Source organism: Camponotus floridanus, unplaced genomic scaffold (genome assembly GCF_003227725.1).
Source record: "Camponotus floridanus strain SB8 unplaced genomic scaffold, Cflo_v7.5 scaffold150, whole genome shotgun sequence".
Taxonomy (NCBI): domain Eukaryota; kingdom Metazoa; phylum Arthropoda; class Insecta; order Hymenoptera; family Formicidae; genus Camponotus; species Camponotus floridanus.
The window spans coordinates 159,128-178,151 of NW_020229271.1; the positions used below are offsets into that span (position 1 = coordinate 159,128).

The 19,024-nt window shown below is 35.6% G+C and overlaps 1 long non-coding RNA gene across 1 annotated transcript; it reads left to right on the forward strand.

Annotated features, from left to right (window-relative positions):
• The first annotated feature begins 1,875 nt into the window (after positions 1-1,875).
• Positions 1,876-2,767, forward strand: LOC112637283. Its single transcript, XR_003122492.1, has 3 exons — positions 1,876-2,035; positions 2,235-2,394; positions 2,483-2,767. It is a non-coding gene; the product is annotated as an uncharacterized LOC112637283 (long non-coding RNA).
• Positions 2,768-19,024: the final 16,257 nt, after the last annotated feature.

Here is a 19,024-nt window from a genome sequence, read left to right on the forward strand (position 1 = left end):
TCCGCGAGGAGAGATCTCGCATACGATGGGCGGACGATACCGGCGAAGTTCGATCGCCGGCGGCGGACGGAGATTTTTTCGCCCTTTTCGGCAACGCTCGCAACCCAAATATTTCTGGCAATCGGGGCGAGGCGACAATGTCGTGTTACACACCCCGATACCTTCGACAGCGTGAGAATTAATTATCTTCTCGTATCAAGGAAATAAGGGAGGCCGGGCGACAGTCCCGCACCGCGCCTCCTTCGATAGCCGCGATATTCGCCAGGAATTTCCTGACCTCAGATCTCAATACTTAGAATCGTGCGATACCCGCACACCGCGACAATTTCGAGAATTACGTTCCTGCTAGCGAGACGAATAACTCACACGCACACAATGGACGCGACATAATACTCAGTTTCACGCAATATTCCCGAACGACGATGATACTACACGAAAACGCATTAATCACGACCAATTACGTTCCACAGACTCGCTCTGAGACATATTTCAGAGGTGCGAGACGCGGCTTCGACAACCAAACGACAGCCCGTGCGAACTACGCATTTCTCGCGATTTACGACGCACGCGGTCGATACCCAATGGTCGGATGCTACGCGTATTACGCACCCTGATACCCGGAGAGAGACGAGAATTACCCTACGATACGCACTTCCGTCGCCAGTGTCCGCGCTTCCTCGGTCGCTTGTCTCCGGTCGCCCGAAATACACCAAAATCGACCGACTCGGCAGAAGGCTCGAGCGGTCGCGATAAGCCGTAATGGCGACGGCGACAGAACGGCCGGCGAGCGGACACGATCACGCTCGCGGAGTACAATAATTCGTGGGCAACCTCACCGAAGAATTCTTCTCCCGGCTGCGGGGATGATCCTCGGTCTCGTCCTTCACGGTCTCGTCTCACAAGTGCACACGACAATACGTTTCGACTGGTTTAGGCGAGCGGCCGCGACAAAGTGAGCCCTGGATCTCGCGATCCAGGGTCGATAGCGGGGTCGTTGGCCGCGCAGGGGGATGCGCGGACCCCCGGCCAATTAGCGGCCGACACGCGCGAGGTCCTGGCGCCTCGCGCGCCACGCGAGGCATTTTCCGCGCCCCGCGCGAAATAGCGCCAAACTTGAACGCTGTAGCGGGCCCTTATATGGCCCGGGCGAGGTCCTTCCCGGACGTATCCTCTCCAGGAGGATGGCTGTCGCAGCGGTTGTCGTTCCCGGTTGTCGACGGGAGCCATGCTGCTCTCCCCTGTCCGGATTCATGATGCAGGGCTGTCCGGACAGGATCCTCGACTCTTCTGAGTTTTCCTTGGCTGTCGTTCTTAGCTGTCGCGGGGAGGCGATGATGCCCTCCCTGTTCGTCGGTGTTCCATGGTGAGGTGCCTCAAGCCAGGTACCAAATAAAAGTACAAAAAAAACAGTTAATTCTATACGCAACTATGCCTATTCGCTCGTCTCTCCGGGGAGTACGGTAGCTCTCTCTCTCTTGACCCTTGGCGCGGCCACTCGGCTCGCGCCCCGTCACAATTGCCGGGGCGGATAGACGCGACGGGACGGCCACGTCACAGTATATATGTTATTTATATGTTATTATGTATTATTTATTTATTTATATATTATTATGTTTGCATGTGTGTGTGTGTGTGATTTAGAACCAATTCGTCCAATAGAGAAGTTACCTCTGGTATTCAAAAACCAGTCACGGATGCCAGCTCAAATACCTACAGTAAGAAAAAACTTCCAAATATTTACATTAATATTTACATTAATATTTACATTTTACCTTTTTATATATTATTATATATTTGCATGTTTTTATATATATTGCAGACAAAGTACAAAGAATTCTACAAGAATGTACGTTAATAAAAATGTACGTAAAAAAGTATTGATATCCGACTGAAATGTCTCGAGAATAGAAAGAAAAAAAATGATTCCGATGGAGAGGAAGTACAAATAATACAAGATCAATTGCCTATAAAAACAATTGATCAATTGATTCATTTTGATCAATCTATGGAAAACGAGAATGTTAAAAAAGCATTTGTATGTTATTTGGATATATTAGCTGCTTTTGCGACAGAATCAAAATGATCCAGAATAAAATGAGCCTGCGTTGTGATTGGTCAAATCTGAAATATCATTGAATTTTCTATTTATTCTGGATCAATTTGATTCTGTCGCGAAAGCAGTTATTGTATATTACAAAAATGCTTTAGTAGTTAAAATTAATAAATATTTTCAGATAATGTATGTCAAACGTATTGGTGGTGCAAACGGAACAGACAACGTAAAAGCAATATTCAAAAGAATTTTTACAAATCACCTTGGTACAAAGTGCAGTTGGTTAGGCCAACGAAACAATTTCAAGATTTGTGATCTTTCACTAATAACAGTAATTCAAAGTAAGTACTTCCATTTGCTTATTCAATTGATTTCAAATATATTTTATTTATGTGAATATTATTTTTTTGCTTATACAAATATTTTAAGATGCAGTATTGTCAACGCATTACAATTTTCAAGAAATACATTTTCAAAAGGCAGCGAGTGAATGGTTCCGTCTTAGCAAATTAAGGCTTTCAAGAGAACAAAAATATAGACATGAAGCAGACGCAGGTGATAACAAAGAAAATTAAAATAAATAATGAAAATTGATTTTCAAATATTTTTCTTAATATAATTATCTTATAAGTAACAATATGAGTTCAAATGCTGTGAAAAATGTGCAATGTAAAAAAAAAGTGCAGTGTGTACAAATGTAGGACAAAACAAATCAAATCTTACATATACATATCACACATGTACACATCACTTACACATGCATATATGACTAGTAACTTGAATAATTTTTGCCATTGCTATAGAATTTATAAAAAATATTACTTTATTTTATTTATATATATATATACATACACACACACACACATATATATTTATATTTATATACAAGAGTGCATATTTTTTTTAATTTTATAGTACTAAAATAATAAATTTTGTTTTTTAGCAAATGCTGAAATATATATATGATGTAGGTTAAATTTCATGATACTTCAGACTATATTTTGATATTCAGCATGACATTGTAAAATTATTATTTATCTTTGAAATTTTATTTTATCCTTTTTTTCTCAAGTGTATGTATGTTAAATATTTATAAAAAATAAATATATACTTGTGATATATAATTACTATACATTAATATAAGATTTTAATACATTTTTTAATTATTTATGTAATTTCTGTTATATAATATTTGCCAAAAATATAAAAAATAACTTAAGAATAAAATAACATTACAATATGGCTAATCCTCTAAATCAGAGCTCGGCAAGAACTGCACATTTCGGCCGATTTTCAGCTGGCTCCGCCTATCGCGTTCCCCCTTACCTCGCCGTCCCGCGCGAAGCCTACGAGCCGCTCGGCGCTCAGTAACGGGCATATGGCAATAGCTTTCCGCGTCACCCATGAGGTACTATTGTTGACGCGTTTTTTTTTAAAGTGGTATCCCCAGTAGGCCTAATCCACTGATGACTAAAATGAACTAATTGCACAGAATAATAAATAATAATTGATTTGAATATTTATGACTTTCGGGATTTTTTAGAAGCGAGATCAGGAACATCAATTTCTATATTGCATGTAGCAAGTCGCATAAGACGTGATAAAGAATCATCGCTTAAAGAAGAACGTTTCTCATTCTTTATAAACTTCATTTTTGAAAATGAAGTCTCGCACAAATATGTGGATCCGAACATAGAATAAATTCGGAGTCCGAAATCGCGAAGCTTGGGATAGGATAATTTTGATAAAATTTTATAAAATTCAACACCAGTTTCTTTAACCGTTTTCAAAGAAATATCACTTTGTAAATTACATAATTCATCTTGTAAATCAAGATGTTGTTCTTCGATTGACGCTGTAAGAGGATTCTCGAAAAGAATTAATTCATTTCTAAGTTTTTCGAAACAGGTAAAACGCGTATCGAATTCTTCTATAAGACAATCTACGAAATAAATATATTTTTTGAAATCACAGCTACTACCGTATTCTTCGAGAAGAATCTGGCAAGAAGGGAAAAAATGAAAAATATCGTTATTTAAATGAGATTTGAATAACTGTAATTTTCTTCGGAAAGAATCAACATGACTAACTAATTGGGAAATATTTTGATTAGTTTTTTGCAGCTTTAAATTGAGAAGCCTAAGTTGATTAGTCATGTCAGTAATAAATCCAAGTTCGCTAAGAAATGTGATATCCTCTAAAAGAGATATATATTCTTGAAATTTTTAATTGTTCATTTCTTGCAAGAAAAGGAGGATCTCTTTTCTTATTGCAAAAAATGTTTCCAAACATTTTGCAGCACTAAGCCAACGTACTGGACAATGAAGTGGGACATCTGTGTGAACAGCATTATGTTCATTGAGAAATAATTGAAATTTCCGATGAGTAAGAAATTTATGTCCACCTTTAATTATATTAATTATTTTAGTCACAGTCTCCATAGCTGTTGACAATTTAATAACTTTACCGCTTAATGCTTCCTGATGTATTATACAATGTATAATAGGGATGTTAAAGTTTCGCTGCTTTAATTGACCGGCGAATCCTATCTTCGAACCTGTCATAGCTTTCGCGCCATCCGTCGTAATCGAAGAACATTTACTAAAATCTACATCAAATTTTTTAAGTGAGTCTTCAACTGCCAAAAAAATATCAAGACCCGTTGTTGTATCATGTAATGAGACAAAATCTAAAAGCTCCTCGACACATGAGAAATCGTCTTGCACGATTCGAGTAAAAATACTCAATTGACTCAAGTGTCGAATATCGGTGCTTTCGTCAAGACATAAAGAAAAATACCTACATGACTTTAAAAGATTTCTTAATTTTTCTCTTACAGAATTACTGATATCAGTAATTCTTGACGTTATTGTTTTTGCACTAAGGGGAATACTCATTGCTTCCTCAAGAGTTAAGGAATTACCGAAAGCTTTCACTGCTTCGATGATGCAGTTTTTCACAAATGAACCTTCGGCAAATGATTTTGAATTTTGTGCTATGAGCAAAGAAATAGCATAAGATGCGATTAAAGATTTTTGAGAAGAATTTTCAGACGGTATTGCATCTTCTTGATACACTAATTTCAATCCTTCGATAATACTCAATTTTTCTGAATTCGAATAATTGGAATATTCGACTGAATGACGAATTCTAAAATGTCTCTCTATTGCAAATTTTTTTACTACCGAAGGTTCAAAACCGCAAAGTAAACAAACTATTCGATCGGAAATGTAACTGAAAAAATAATTAAATTCCCAAGATTTATCAAATTTCTGAACATACCTTTTATCATCCATTCTTAAGATTGAAGAATGAAGATTATTAATCCTTTCACTGCGAACTTGATCTGCTATCAGCTGTCAGAGGCTGTCTCGAAATCAGCTGTCAGAGGTTGTCTCGAATCGTCAATGTGTCCACTATGATTGAGAGAGTTTAAAAGACTGAACACTGATCAACAATTAAAACAAAAAACCTCGTAACAGTCGCTACCGTGCTTTGCAATTGTTTTCTAACGTGCATTCGTTATCAGTGTTGAGTCTTTTAAACTCTCTCAATCATAGTGGACACATTGACGATTCGAGACAACCTCTGACAGCTGATTTCGAGACAGCCTCTGACAGCTGATAGCAGATCAAGTTCGCAGTGAAAGGATTAATAATCTTCATTCTTCAATCTTAAGAATGGATGATAAAAGGTATGTTCAGAAATTTGATAAATCTTGGGAATTTAATTATTTTTTCAGTTACATTTCCGATCGAATAGTTTGTTTACTTTGCGGTTTTGAACCTTCGGTAGTAAAAAAATTTGCAATAGAGAGACATTTTAGAATTCGTCATTCAGTCGAATATTCCAATTATTCGAATTCAGAAAAATTGAGTATTATCGAAGGATTGAAATTAGTGTATCAAGAAGATGCAATACCGTCTGAAAATTCTTCTCAAAAATCTTTAATCGCATCTTATGCTATTTCTTTGCTCATAGCACAAAATTCAAAATCATTTGCCGAAGGTTCATTTGTGAAAAACTGCATCATCGAAGCAGTGAAAGCTTTCGGTAATTCCTTAACTCTTGAGGAAGCAATGAGTATTCCCCTTAGTGCAAAAACAATAACGTCAAGAATTACTGATATCAGTAATTCTGTAAGAGAAAAATTAAGAAATCTTTTAAAGTCATGTAGGTATTTTTCTTTATGTCTTGACGAAAGCACCGATATTCGACACTTGAGTCAATTGAGTATTTTTACTCGAATCGTGCAAGACGATTTCTCATGTGTCGAGGAGCTTTTAGATTTTGTCTCATTACATGATACAACAACGGGTCTTGATATTTTTTTGGCAGTTGAAGACTCACTTAAAAAATTTGATGTAGATTTTAGTAAATGTTCTTCGATTACGACGGATGGCGCGAAAGCTATGACAGGTTCGAAGATAGGATTCGCCGGTCAATTAAAGCAGCGAAACTTTAACATCCCTATTATACATTGTATAATACATCAGGAAGCATTAAGCGGTAAAGTTATTAAATTGTCAACAGCTATGGAGACTGTGACTAAAATAATTAATATAATTAAAGGTGGACATAAATTTCTTACTCATCGGAAATTTCAATTATTTCTCAATGAACATAATGCTGTTCACACAGATGTCCCACTTCATTGTCCAGTACGTTGGCTTAGTGCTGCAAAATGTTTGGAAACATTTTTTGCAATAAGAAAAGAGATCCTCCTTTTCTTGCAAGAAATGAACAATTAAAAATTTCAAGAATATATATCTCTTTTAGAGGATATCACATTTCTTAGCGAACTTGGATTTATTACTGACATGACTAATCAACTTAGGCTTCTCAATTTAAAGCTGCAAAAAACTAATCAAAATATTTCCCAATTAGTTAGTCATGTTGATTCTTTCCGAAGAAAATTACAGTTATTCAAATCTCATTTAAATAACGATATTTTTCATTTTTTCCCTTCTTGCCAGATTCTTCTCGAAGAATACGGTAGTAGCTGTGATTTCAAAAAATATATTTATTTCGTAGATTGTCTTATAGAAGAATTCGATACGCGTTTTACCTGTTTCGAAAAACTTAGAAATGAATTAATTCTTTTCGAGAATCCTCTTACAGCGTCAATCGAAGAACAACATCTTGATTTACAAGATGAATTATGTAATTTACAAAGTGATATTTCTTTGAAAACGGTTAAAGAAACTGGTGTTGAATTTTATAAAATTTTATCAAAATTATCCTATCCCAAGCTTCGCGATTTCGGACTCCGAATTTATTCTATGTTCGGATCCACATATTTGTGCGAGACTTCATTTTCAAAAATGAAGTTTATAAAGAATGAGAAACGTTCTTCTTTAAGCGATGATTCTTTATCACGTCTTATGCGACTTGCTACATGCAATATAGAAATTGATGTTCCTGATCTCGCTTCTAAAAAATCCCGAAAGTCATAAATATTCAAATCAATTATTATTTATTATTCTGTGCAATTAGTTCATTTTAGTCATCAGTGGATTAGGCCTACTGGGGATACCACTTTAAAAAAAACGCGTCAACAATAGTACCTCATGGGTGACGCGGAAAGCTATTGCCATATGCCCGTTACTGAGCGCCGAGCGGCTCGTAGGCTTCGCGCGGGACGGCGAGGTAAGGGGGAACGCGATAGGCGGAGCCAGCTGAAAATCGGCCGAAATGTGCAGTTCTTGCCGAGCTCTGCTCTAAATGATACCTATTAATTCCTAATAAACACGCAATGTAGATATACATTAAGTAACATAAACATTTCAAATGCATATATATAACTATGTGTAAATGTGTAATAACATACATTTTGTTCATATGTAAGGCGCACAATAGAGAAAATATAATGAGTAAGAATTATATTTTAAAATAATAAAATCGAAAAAATTTTTCTGATATAAAAATATAAATTCGGCTATAAAGGATTATAGTAAGGGCTAATAAACTAGTAAGAGCCTTTTATATTCGAATTTGTATTTGTATATCACATTTTTTCGAATTTATTATTTTAAAATAATTCTTACTTCTAATATTTAATTAATATTTATTCCTAGTATTTTCTCTATTGTGTGCCTTACATATGAGTAAACTATATGTAACACATTTATACATTGTTATGCATTTGAAATGTATATGTTACCTAATGTTCCGTAACTGAAATATATTTGTTATGTGATATAGTGGTATGATTATATAACATAAATATAATATTTAAAGTTCAGTGATATATATCTCTGATATATCACAGAAGTACTTTTGTTGCTGACATTTAGCAGTACATGTAACATACATGTATTTTACTTATTATGTAACTATGTTACTTGTGATATATAATGTTATAACTCTGAGAGATATATATTACATCTCTGTGTTTGCTGGGCAGAATGCCCTTTTACACCCAAAACAAATGCTTTCGCTGGTGTATCACAAATCAAAGCTGCAATTCTACACTGTATGTTTCGACCGTTGATGAAAATTCCATTTGTACATATTTCTGTAGCTTCGTTAACAAAATCTAGTAAAAATTCATTGGCATCCATCGGTTTTTCATTGCCATGATAAATTCCAATTATAAATACGTTATCATATGAAAAAACTGAACCTAATATAGGCCAAAATTGTTGTTGGGACGATTTTGATAATGGCAGCCCATCAATGTTCACAGCTATTTTAACGCAACTAATATTATCCTTTACAAATGTTAATATTTCTTTTATAGAATTTGATAGTCCAAAATGATAATATGATCCTGGTACAACTGTACGTATTTCTTGTTGTCTTGGTGTTTTTAAAAGCGATCGTGCATCTAATGATAATCTTGAAAAACAAGAGTGTTTCTTTAATTTCTGCAGCAATGCTTTTAAAGCAGTATGTGTAATTTAATGTTCAACAGCCCAGATAGCAAGATTATGTTGCAAATTGCTACTTGTAATTTCAAATCTTATATCATTTGGTTCATTATAAGAAAAATTAACAGGAGATTCTTCTGAATCTGATATATCGTATTCATCCGATTGTCTGAGCGTGTTATCATTTTCACAATGTACAAGTATTTCATTATTTTCATTCGATTCCGTATTTTGTTCGATATTAATTTTAAATTTTGTTGTACAATCGTTGTTCAAATCTGTTGTACACTCATTATTCATATTAACACATGATGACGAGCTTTCGTCGAAACATAACAAAATATCAGAAATAATTTCGGATTCTTGTGCAGCTAATCTTTTTAAGTGCCGATTTGATACACACGATGTATCTTTTTTTTTACGTTTTCCATATGTTTCCATTTTAATAAATTTTTATCTGTACTATAAATGTTTTATCTGTATATAGTTATGATTACAATATAGTTATAATTATAAACAGACCAAAGAGTTTTAAATTTAACTCAAAATGATTTGATTCTTAAAACTTGCAAAAAGTTGTCTAATATAAAAAGTTTGTAATAAAGAAAAATTATCAATCGAAAATATTACATAAAAACAGAATCATGATAATATGGACACAAATTTTAAATAATATTTTAAATAAGATAAGATTGTTCGTGTTCCGGATCGGTTATAAAGTATCCGATGTGCGAGATAAGCAAGTACAAGTAACAAAATATAATGAAAAATGTACTAATTATTGAAGGAACTAACTTCAATTAATATCTTTTCATAGTTTAATAATTTCTTTGAAATAAAATTCTTTTTTTATAGTTACAATGTTTATCAAGTAATAACTTTTATTTTAAATTATAATATAAAATATCAGCAAATTAGAATTAAGTTTTGATATTATAAAACATATTAAAGTAAAAATTGTATATATAATAAATATAAGATAAAATAGATAATATCAGATAAAATACAGATAAAATGTCATTTTATGAAAAAATTAAATAAATAACATTAAGAAAGTAATTACCTGAATCGGTGGAATCGGAGAATTCCTTTTCAATATGTTAAGACGTATAACACGTCTGTAAATTTATTACAGCAGGGCTGCTGTGTCAGTAATGCGAATGATAAGCTGCTCTTATAATCTATAAGCCTGTAAAAAAAAGAATATACCAATCATAAATACTTTTCTCATAAATTATTTAATGTGCAAACAGAAATAAAAAATACGTCTAAACATATTTTCAAAAATTGTTTTATTGTTATTATTATTTGTTAGAAAGTTAAATAAATAACCTCTTAAAAAAATAATTACCTGAATCGATGGAATCGGAGAGTTCCTTTCCAATATATTAAGACGTATAACACGTCTGTGACTTTATTACAGCAGGTCTGCTGTGTCAGTAATGCGATCAATACGCTACTCTTATAATCTATTAGCCTGTAAAAAAAACAATACACCAATCATAAATACTTTTCTCATAAATTATTCAATATGCAAAAAGAAATAAAAAGATATATCTGAATATATTTTTAGAAATTGTTTTAGAAATTATAATTATAGAAATAATTATTATATTATGTCTTTTTACTATATAATTTTAAAAGAATTACTTTGGATTAATCTAATGAGTAGGACATAAGAATATGCAATCGTCTATTGGCAAAAGATAACCTTAAATTTGTTAATAACACAATTTTTTCGTTAAATAGAGAATATTTATAAAAAATATTGTAAAAATATATCCAAATAAGGTATCTTTAGAAATTATATTTTATATGTTTATAAGATTATTATAGAAAAATAAATAATTACCTCGGATTAAAATCACATTTGCGACACATGGCACAAAGAATATGCAAGGAGCATGAGAAGAGTTGAAAGACGCCGTAAGAGTTCGACACCAGCAACATAGATGCCAGTTTCGGCCCGCTGCACGCTACGCACACAAAGAAAGAACCGTGTACGTGTGGCGCTCGGCGGCGATGAGTGGCTGTAATTATGTATACAATATGGCGTATGTAATCATATCCGCTATAATGATTTAATTTATATATTCCAAGTATATTCTAAGAACATACGAAAAATATGCATGAACAATATATCATAGAGATGGCATAAGGATATTTTCAGTATGTTAGATTTAATCATAGAATAAATATGAAACTTAATTTTTATATTTTGTATATCCTCAGAACATACGACAAATAATAGACTACTGTAAAGCTGGTAAAAGATAGTAAAAATACATCCTGAATATATACAAAAAATAATATTTTAATAAAAGATATTCAAAATATATTCTGAGAATATACGAGAAATAATATACTACAAGAGATGTTATGAAAATGTTCTCAGTATATTACATCTGTAACGTATATTCACAGTATGAATATAGAATATTCGAATGATATCATGTGCTGTTAGGGTAGTTAGTTCAGTAGTTCGCATCATCGCATGCTATCTTGAAGAAAAGCGTTTATTTCTCGTTTGTACGTCTTATAGGCGTGCTTTGTTCGGAAAAAAAGCATTTATTTCTAATTAGTTCAGTAGTTCGCATCATCGCATGCTATTTTGAAAAAACCCAGACAACAAAAATACGTTCTAAGTACGTCTTTGGGACATCATGCATGTTATCCCGCGATCGTAACAGGATCATCTCATAGAATGCCCACAGGATCGTAAATGTCCGCTTTTTTTTACGCAATGGGATAATCTTGTGTGGACGTCCTAAAGAAGTCCTTACGATAACCCAAGATTTCCATATAACCTCGAGGACATTAAATATATGTCCAAAGTACGTCTTTGGGATATCATATTAGTTATCTTGTGACAAGGCTATCCCATTGCATCCCATTGATCACAGTATGATATCTCAAACACGTAGTTTGGACTTATATTTAATGTCTTCTCGATGTCTGAAAATCTTGGGCTATCATAAGGATTTTTTTCAGATGTCTCTTTGCAGTAAAAAAGTGGATATTCATGGACCTATGGACATCCTATGAGACGATCCTATTACGATCATAAGATGATATCTCAAAGATATACTTTGCTCATATATTTAATATCCTTTCGATGTCTTATGGAAATCTTGAGCCATTGTAAGGATTTTATTAAGATGTCTCATTGCGGTAAAAAAAGCGGACATTCATGGACCTATGAACATAATCCTATAAAATGCTGATAGATCCATGAATGTGTACTTTTTTTATCACTATGAGAAGTCTTAAAAAAGTTCTTACAATGATCCAAGATTTTCATAAAACATTAAATATACGTCCAAAGTATGTCTAGGATATTCGGAGTTACTTATGTTTTAAAAAAGTTATAATAGCTTACGATTTTCATATCGTAAGCTATTATTTCGTATCTTTATGGACTGACTAGGGCTTGACGATGTTTCATCTTCATCCTGATATATATATATATACAGGGTCTACCAAAAGTGTGGAAACCCCTAAATATCTCGGAAAATATACGTTTTACAGAAAAGTGTTTCCAACAAAAGTTGTAGGGTTTAAGAAGATCTATATACTGATTCTATCAGTTTGACCTTGGATGGCGTCGTCAAGGTCAGGTCAAGGTCACATTGACTTTTTTAAATGACACCCCCTACATTTGATTGCATATTCTTATAGCTTAATTCAAGAGCTTTCCAAAACACTATAATAATGTTCATTTTTATTAAGTACTTTGCGAGTTATGAGGGTTGAATGATAGAGTAGCGCCGGTATTAACATTATCCAAGGTGTACTACATGGAGGTTACTCGCTCGGATTTGCATCTGTTGTGTGTGTGATCCAGCTAACTAAGGCAAGATCGATTCCTCAACATATCCTCATATTTCGCTGAAGTCAAATTGCCAAAAAATTGCTCCATAAAACGTGTATGAAACGTCTCGTTAGTTCCTTCATTTACCGCTATGTGACGCACTACATGCAGTCTAACTCGCATTTAAAATTCAACTAAGAATGTATAAAGCTATCAAAGAACGAGCACCTTCTAACTTCAGCTTTGAGCAAGCAGAAATTAATTGTTATCGTCCAAATACAACGTACGATTAATTAAAATTAAACGTTTTAAAAATGGCTGGCGACTTGTCGGAACGTGAAAGAATCACTATCCTCATGATGCGTGGATGGGGTGATAACGAAAGATCGTTCTCTGATGTCGTTCGATTATTTAATGACACGTATCCGAACCGTCGAATTAATAAGTCCACTGTGTTAAAAACAATAGAACGTTTTAGACAAACTGGTAGCGTAAGAAATCGCTCTAAGTCAGGAAGACCATTGTCTGCAACCAACGAAGAAAAACAACTTGATGTTCTGCAGACATTTATTGAAGATCCCAATTCTAGTGTTCAGAGAGTCGCTCAAACTCACGATATTGCTCCCATGTCGGTTTGGAGAATTTTAAAGAAGAACAAGTTCCATCCATATAAATTGCAATACGTTCAAGAATTGCAAAACGGAGATGAGGAGCGTCGTATACATTTCTGTGAAAGAATGATGGCACTAATAGATGTCCGGCCCATCTTCCCTTATCAAATTGTTTTCACAGACGAGGCAACTTTTACCTTAACGGGAGAAGTTAATAATCAAAATTTTCGTTTCTGGTCAGATGAGAATCCGAATTGGGTGCGGGAAACTCACACACAACATCCACAAAAAATAAATGTATGGTGCGGAATAATAGATGGCTATTTAATAGGGCCGTTTTTTTTTGAAGAATATTTGAACGCTCAAAGGTATGAGAGATTACTTGTTGATCAAATAATTCCAGCCATACAGAATACTTTTCCAAATAATTTCCAAGAAATATGGTTTCAGCATGATGGAGCTCCTGCTCATTTTGGTGCAGGACCACGTCGTATTTTAAATGAGACTTTTCCGCTACGGTGGATAGGAAGAAGGAACGGAAATGAGGGAGGAGAGGATTGGCCACCTCGGTCACCAGATCTAACTCCTCTTGATTATTATCTATGGGGATATCTGAAGAGTAAGGTTTACAGAACAAAACCTAAAACCATTCACGAATTGATACAGCGAATAAGGGATGAAATGGCTTTGATACCTTTTGAAACGAATCGTAAAGTCATTTCTACATTCTACCAAAGATTAGCATATTGTCAGGAAGTAAATGGCAGCCACTTTCAGCATTTACTTTAACACATTGAAACACATTTGCAATCGTTTGGTGCAACCTAACCTGATCTCTGTATACACGCACCGCACGCACGCACACGCACACATTTCGAACAATTATTATGATAAATGAGCATCCACAAATTTATTTACTGTTTACTATGTCGATTGCTTTCCAGGTCTTTAAATGCTCGATTGTAATTTGGTTGGGTCTTTGCTTTTGCTGACTGGATCCACGACCGATCTTGCCTTAGTTAGCTGGATCACACACACAACAGATGCAAATCCGAGCGAGTAACCTCCATGTAGTACACCTTGGATAATGTTAATACCGCTACTCTATCATTCAACCCTCATAACTCGCAAAGTACTTAATAAAAATGAACATTATTATAGTGTTTTGGAAAGCTCTTGAATTAAGCTATAAGAATATGCAATCAAATGTAGGGGGTGTCATTTAAAAAAGTCAATGTGACCTTGACCTGACCTTGACGACGCCATCCAAGGTCAAACTGATAGAATCAGTATATAGATCTTCTTAAACCCTACAACTTTTGGAAACACTTTTCTGTAAAACGTATATTTTCCGAGATATTTAGGGGTTTCCACACTTTTGGTAGACCCTGTATATATATACACACACACGCACACGCATACTCACTGATGCATAACTACAACTGGTAAAATGTATTTTTCTTTCCTTATATTTTCTTTATATAATATTTTTTTTTTATTTAATGTAGAATTTAATTATTTAACCCGTTCTGTTCCCTAAACCCTGAGATCGCACTAGATCCTATCCCGCGTAACAAGGATTAAATTCCTTTACTGAAAAGGGACCACCGAACGAATAGGCGTAAAAACGCAGAGTTAAAGAGACCTTAAGTCGTTGACCTGTATCAGGCCCTTCACATTCGTTCGACCCAATCCATACACACTCTCGAATAAAGTGTGTCACGGGGTAAGTAAGTTACGTTCTTCCATACAGCCCATCCTTTCAGGGTCTGGACGTAACAGTATAAAATTAATAATTAATATATATTCATAATTCGTTTTCATTTGCTTACATTCCCTTCATATGTAAATATACATACCCGCACGCACACACACACAAACACACGCACACACACACATATACATGTAATTTAATAACTCAGAAGGAAAAGTTAAAATTTCGAAATAATTGTAAGATAAGTCTGCAAAACGCACATTTCTTGTTAAAAAATAAATGTTCTAATTTTACATTATTAAATGTTAAGAAATTAAGGAAATTGTTTGAATAATCTTAAAATATATACAGGGTTCGCCACCAAAATCCGGACAAATTTAAATTTGAATTTTCCGCCTTATTGAACTTTGGCAGTGGGTTGTTATTGTTGTTCCGCCAGTTCAATTGTTTATAATAAACGTATGTAATCTCAAAATGTCCGAACAAATAAGATCGAGTGCGGAATATAACCGAAGAGCGGCGATAATAGAAGGCCTTCGCGCTGGACATTCTCAGACCGAGATTATTCGGTTTTTCGGTTACCCAAGATCAACTGTGTATGATGTTGCGGTTAAATTTTTTGCTTCGGAGAAGTTCACAGAAGGTTCTGCAAACCCGATGAGGAGGAGGCACTCGAAAGAAAAATCTGTAAGAAAAAGACAAATCTGTAAGAACCCCAGAAATTATCGCAAAGGCTCAACAGCTCATTTCAGAGGACCCTGGACAGTCACGGGCGAATTCCGCGTGGTTCGTTGATAGATAACTGGATCGGAAATCCGGGTTCGTGGTTTTTGCAAATGAGCGAGAGCGTGTGTAAGTAAAATAAACGAGTTTATTGTGTGTTTGAGATACAGTGTGAATGTGTGTGTGTGTGAGTGCATGTAGCTATGTGCAGATGCGTGAGCACGGTATTCGGTGCGAGGCGCTAAGTTTCTTATCGTTGCAATTATATTTAAGTCGCAGATGCACGTCGCAGCGTGCCGTGATAAGGAGCGAGAATTTATTAAAGTGGTTAGGTTCGTATACAGTGTTGTATGTCTCGGATATCAGATGTGCCGGATCGAAAGAATACCTTTAATATAGTATATACGGCGCGTGTTGTGATTCCGGCACGGCCAATGACCGTTGACGCGGCGCGTAGCGTTTTTATGTACGCACGCCGGGAAAGCCCCTTTTTCCGTAAATTTCTTTTGGTTTGGCGTCAGGAACGCGCGCTATATTTCGTAGAATTCAATAACTGCGATTACGTGGGATTTAAATCGATAGTCCCGTGCAATTAGGATGTATGTTCGGGAACGCAGTGCCGACGAGAATGACAAGTCCGAGGTAGCTCTCTTCTCTGCCTCGTGAAAAATGCACTTGCGTCGGTCTTTGGCGGTCGGATTTTAGACCGGTAGTCGAGATCTCTCGACGGAATCGGAGTTCACTCGGATTCCTGTTCCTCGGTCGGAATTATGACGATCGGATGGAAGTGGTCTGGCTTGTGGATCGAGAGTACTCGATGGAGAAAGAGTTCGCTCTATCTCCTTTCTAAAAGCGAGATTGTACTTCTTGGAGCGGTCTAGGTTTCGGAGCTGCTTCACCTGATGTGAGCGGATTGGAAAAGGTGATTAGTGTGCCGAACGGGCCCTTTTTATACTGGCTTAATTGCCCGCGTCGGCGCGCGGCGGTATTACCCCTTCCGAATGGGTTACGGAAAGCGGTACGGTCGGAGGCCCGCTCAGAGGGGTTCGGGGTGCGCGCCGAGCGGGTTTTTCGCCGGTTGCCGGATCGGGGCCCGTCGGCAACACTCAGCGATGTTCGGCTCGCTTTCTGATAGTTTAAAAAATGTGGGCGCACCGCGCCCCTGCCTCTGCCCGGCGGATTTTCTGCCGGGAATACGATGCATCTAAGGGGGTGCACGGGGTGCATCGTTACAAGTCTCTGACAAAATAACTAAAAAATAACTAAAAGTTTGGATGTGAGTGACACTACAATGCGTCGAATTGCTGAAGAGGATCTACGCTATAAATCCTACGTAATAAAAGTTCGTCAAATGCTCTCCGAGGCTGCTAAGATGAAGAGAGTTGCTGTCGGATAACGTTGATATGTTTTGGTCTAAGGAATTCTGGCCTCTGAACAGTTCAGATTTGAATCCTTTGAACTATTTCGTGTGGAGCGTCATTGAACGAGTGACCAACAAGTCGAGATATCTCAACGTGACATCTCTCCAGGCGGCTATTGAGGCAGCGTTCGCAAATATGGACGAGGGCGCATTGCAGAGAGCGTGCCAGCGCTTTAAGCCAAGAATCGAATCAGTTATCGATGCAAAAGGAGGTTATATAGAATAATTTTATCGTAAAAGAATGTCACTATTAATGTGTAAAAGATTTTTCTGAAATTCTTACATTTTGATGAATAAAATTTTATTTAAAGAAATTATTCGTTTTGTGCGGATTTTGGTGGCGGACCTTGTATATGTATGTATGCGTATGATATACAGGGTGACCAATGGGAATGTGTTGAAAGTAAATAGTTATTACTTCGTAACAAATAGGCCGAATAAAATGAATTAAACGCCATTTTGTAGAGAAAACTTGTCAATTTTATTACCATATATATGAAAGAGAAATATAATAATTTAACAATTGAAATACACAATATAAAAAAAAAAGAAAAATTTTGCTTACGCATATGAATTAATGGTATATGTTTTCAAAGTGTTGTCCATTAGAATTAGCACAGAACTGCAATCGTTTGCAAAAACTTTGAAATACATTATCTAACATAGATGTAGGAATGCTGCGAGTGCATTTTTTAATACTATTTATCAGCTCTGCAGTGTTTTGAGGTTGTACGGCGTAACATTTGTCTTTGAGGTAACCCCAAAGAAAAAAATCACACGGGTTCAAATCAGGTGAATAAGGAGGCCATTCCAGACCTCCATGAGCAAATTTCGGGTATCCTAATCCAATTACTCTGTTGCCATACACTTCATGTATCGATTCAAAGACTTCGCGTGTACGATGTGGGGTCGCGCCATCCTGCATAAAATGGAAGTTCTTTACTAATTCGCGTTTCTTTGCATGGGGAAAGAATTTAGTCTCCAATAATTCTTTATAACTTTGACTAGTCACAGTTCCTTCAAAAAATTGCAGGTAGACCCCTTTTACAGAAATTGCAGCCCACGCGGAGACCTTTTGAGGATGAAGAGAAACGGCAATAGACACGTTTGGATTTTCCTGTCCCCAAAACCGATAATTTTGTTTGTTGACATATCCGTTTAACCAAAAGTGAGCTTCATCCGTAAATATTATTTGTTTTTCATCGAGTTCCTCACTTTCAAACATATTGGTTATCACCTTACAAAACTCAACTCGTTTTTCCATCGCTTTCTCCGTCAGCAATTGATGTGTAGTGATTTTGTAGGGATGCAGTTTAATGACGTCTCTCATTATTTTTCGGAGAGTTTCTCGCTTTAAATCCAAAACCTGAGCAGCTTTCCTAATCGAGGTGTTTGGATTTTCGTCAAAATAATTTCTAACGTCATCAATTGTTTCGTCCGTTGTAACGGTACGAGATGGGCCAGGTAAATAATGTCTACGATCATTCAAAGTGCCATACATACTAAAATTATCAATAATCCTGCCAAAAAATATCGACAAATAAAAATAAAATCTTACCTAACCAACATTGGAATGATGACGCGATTCCAGGGAGAGGGAGTCTGGGTAAAAAGTATCAAAAACATACCTTCTGAGTATTGTTTCGCTTGAAACTTTTTTAGTGTGGGTCCACAACCTTGCTTTAAGTGACGAAAGCTTTAAGCCGTAATCCGTATGCTTTAAGTCGCAAGATATAACCTTAAAGACAATAGTCCACAATATTTATACGTCTAATTCCATAACGCATAATGCATAATGTTTATTTTCTCGTAGATAAGTG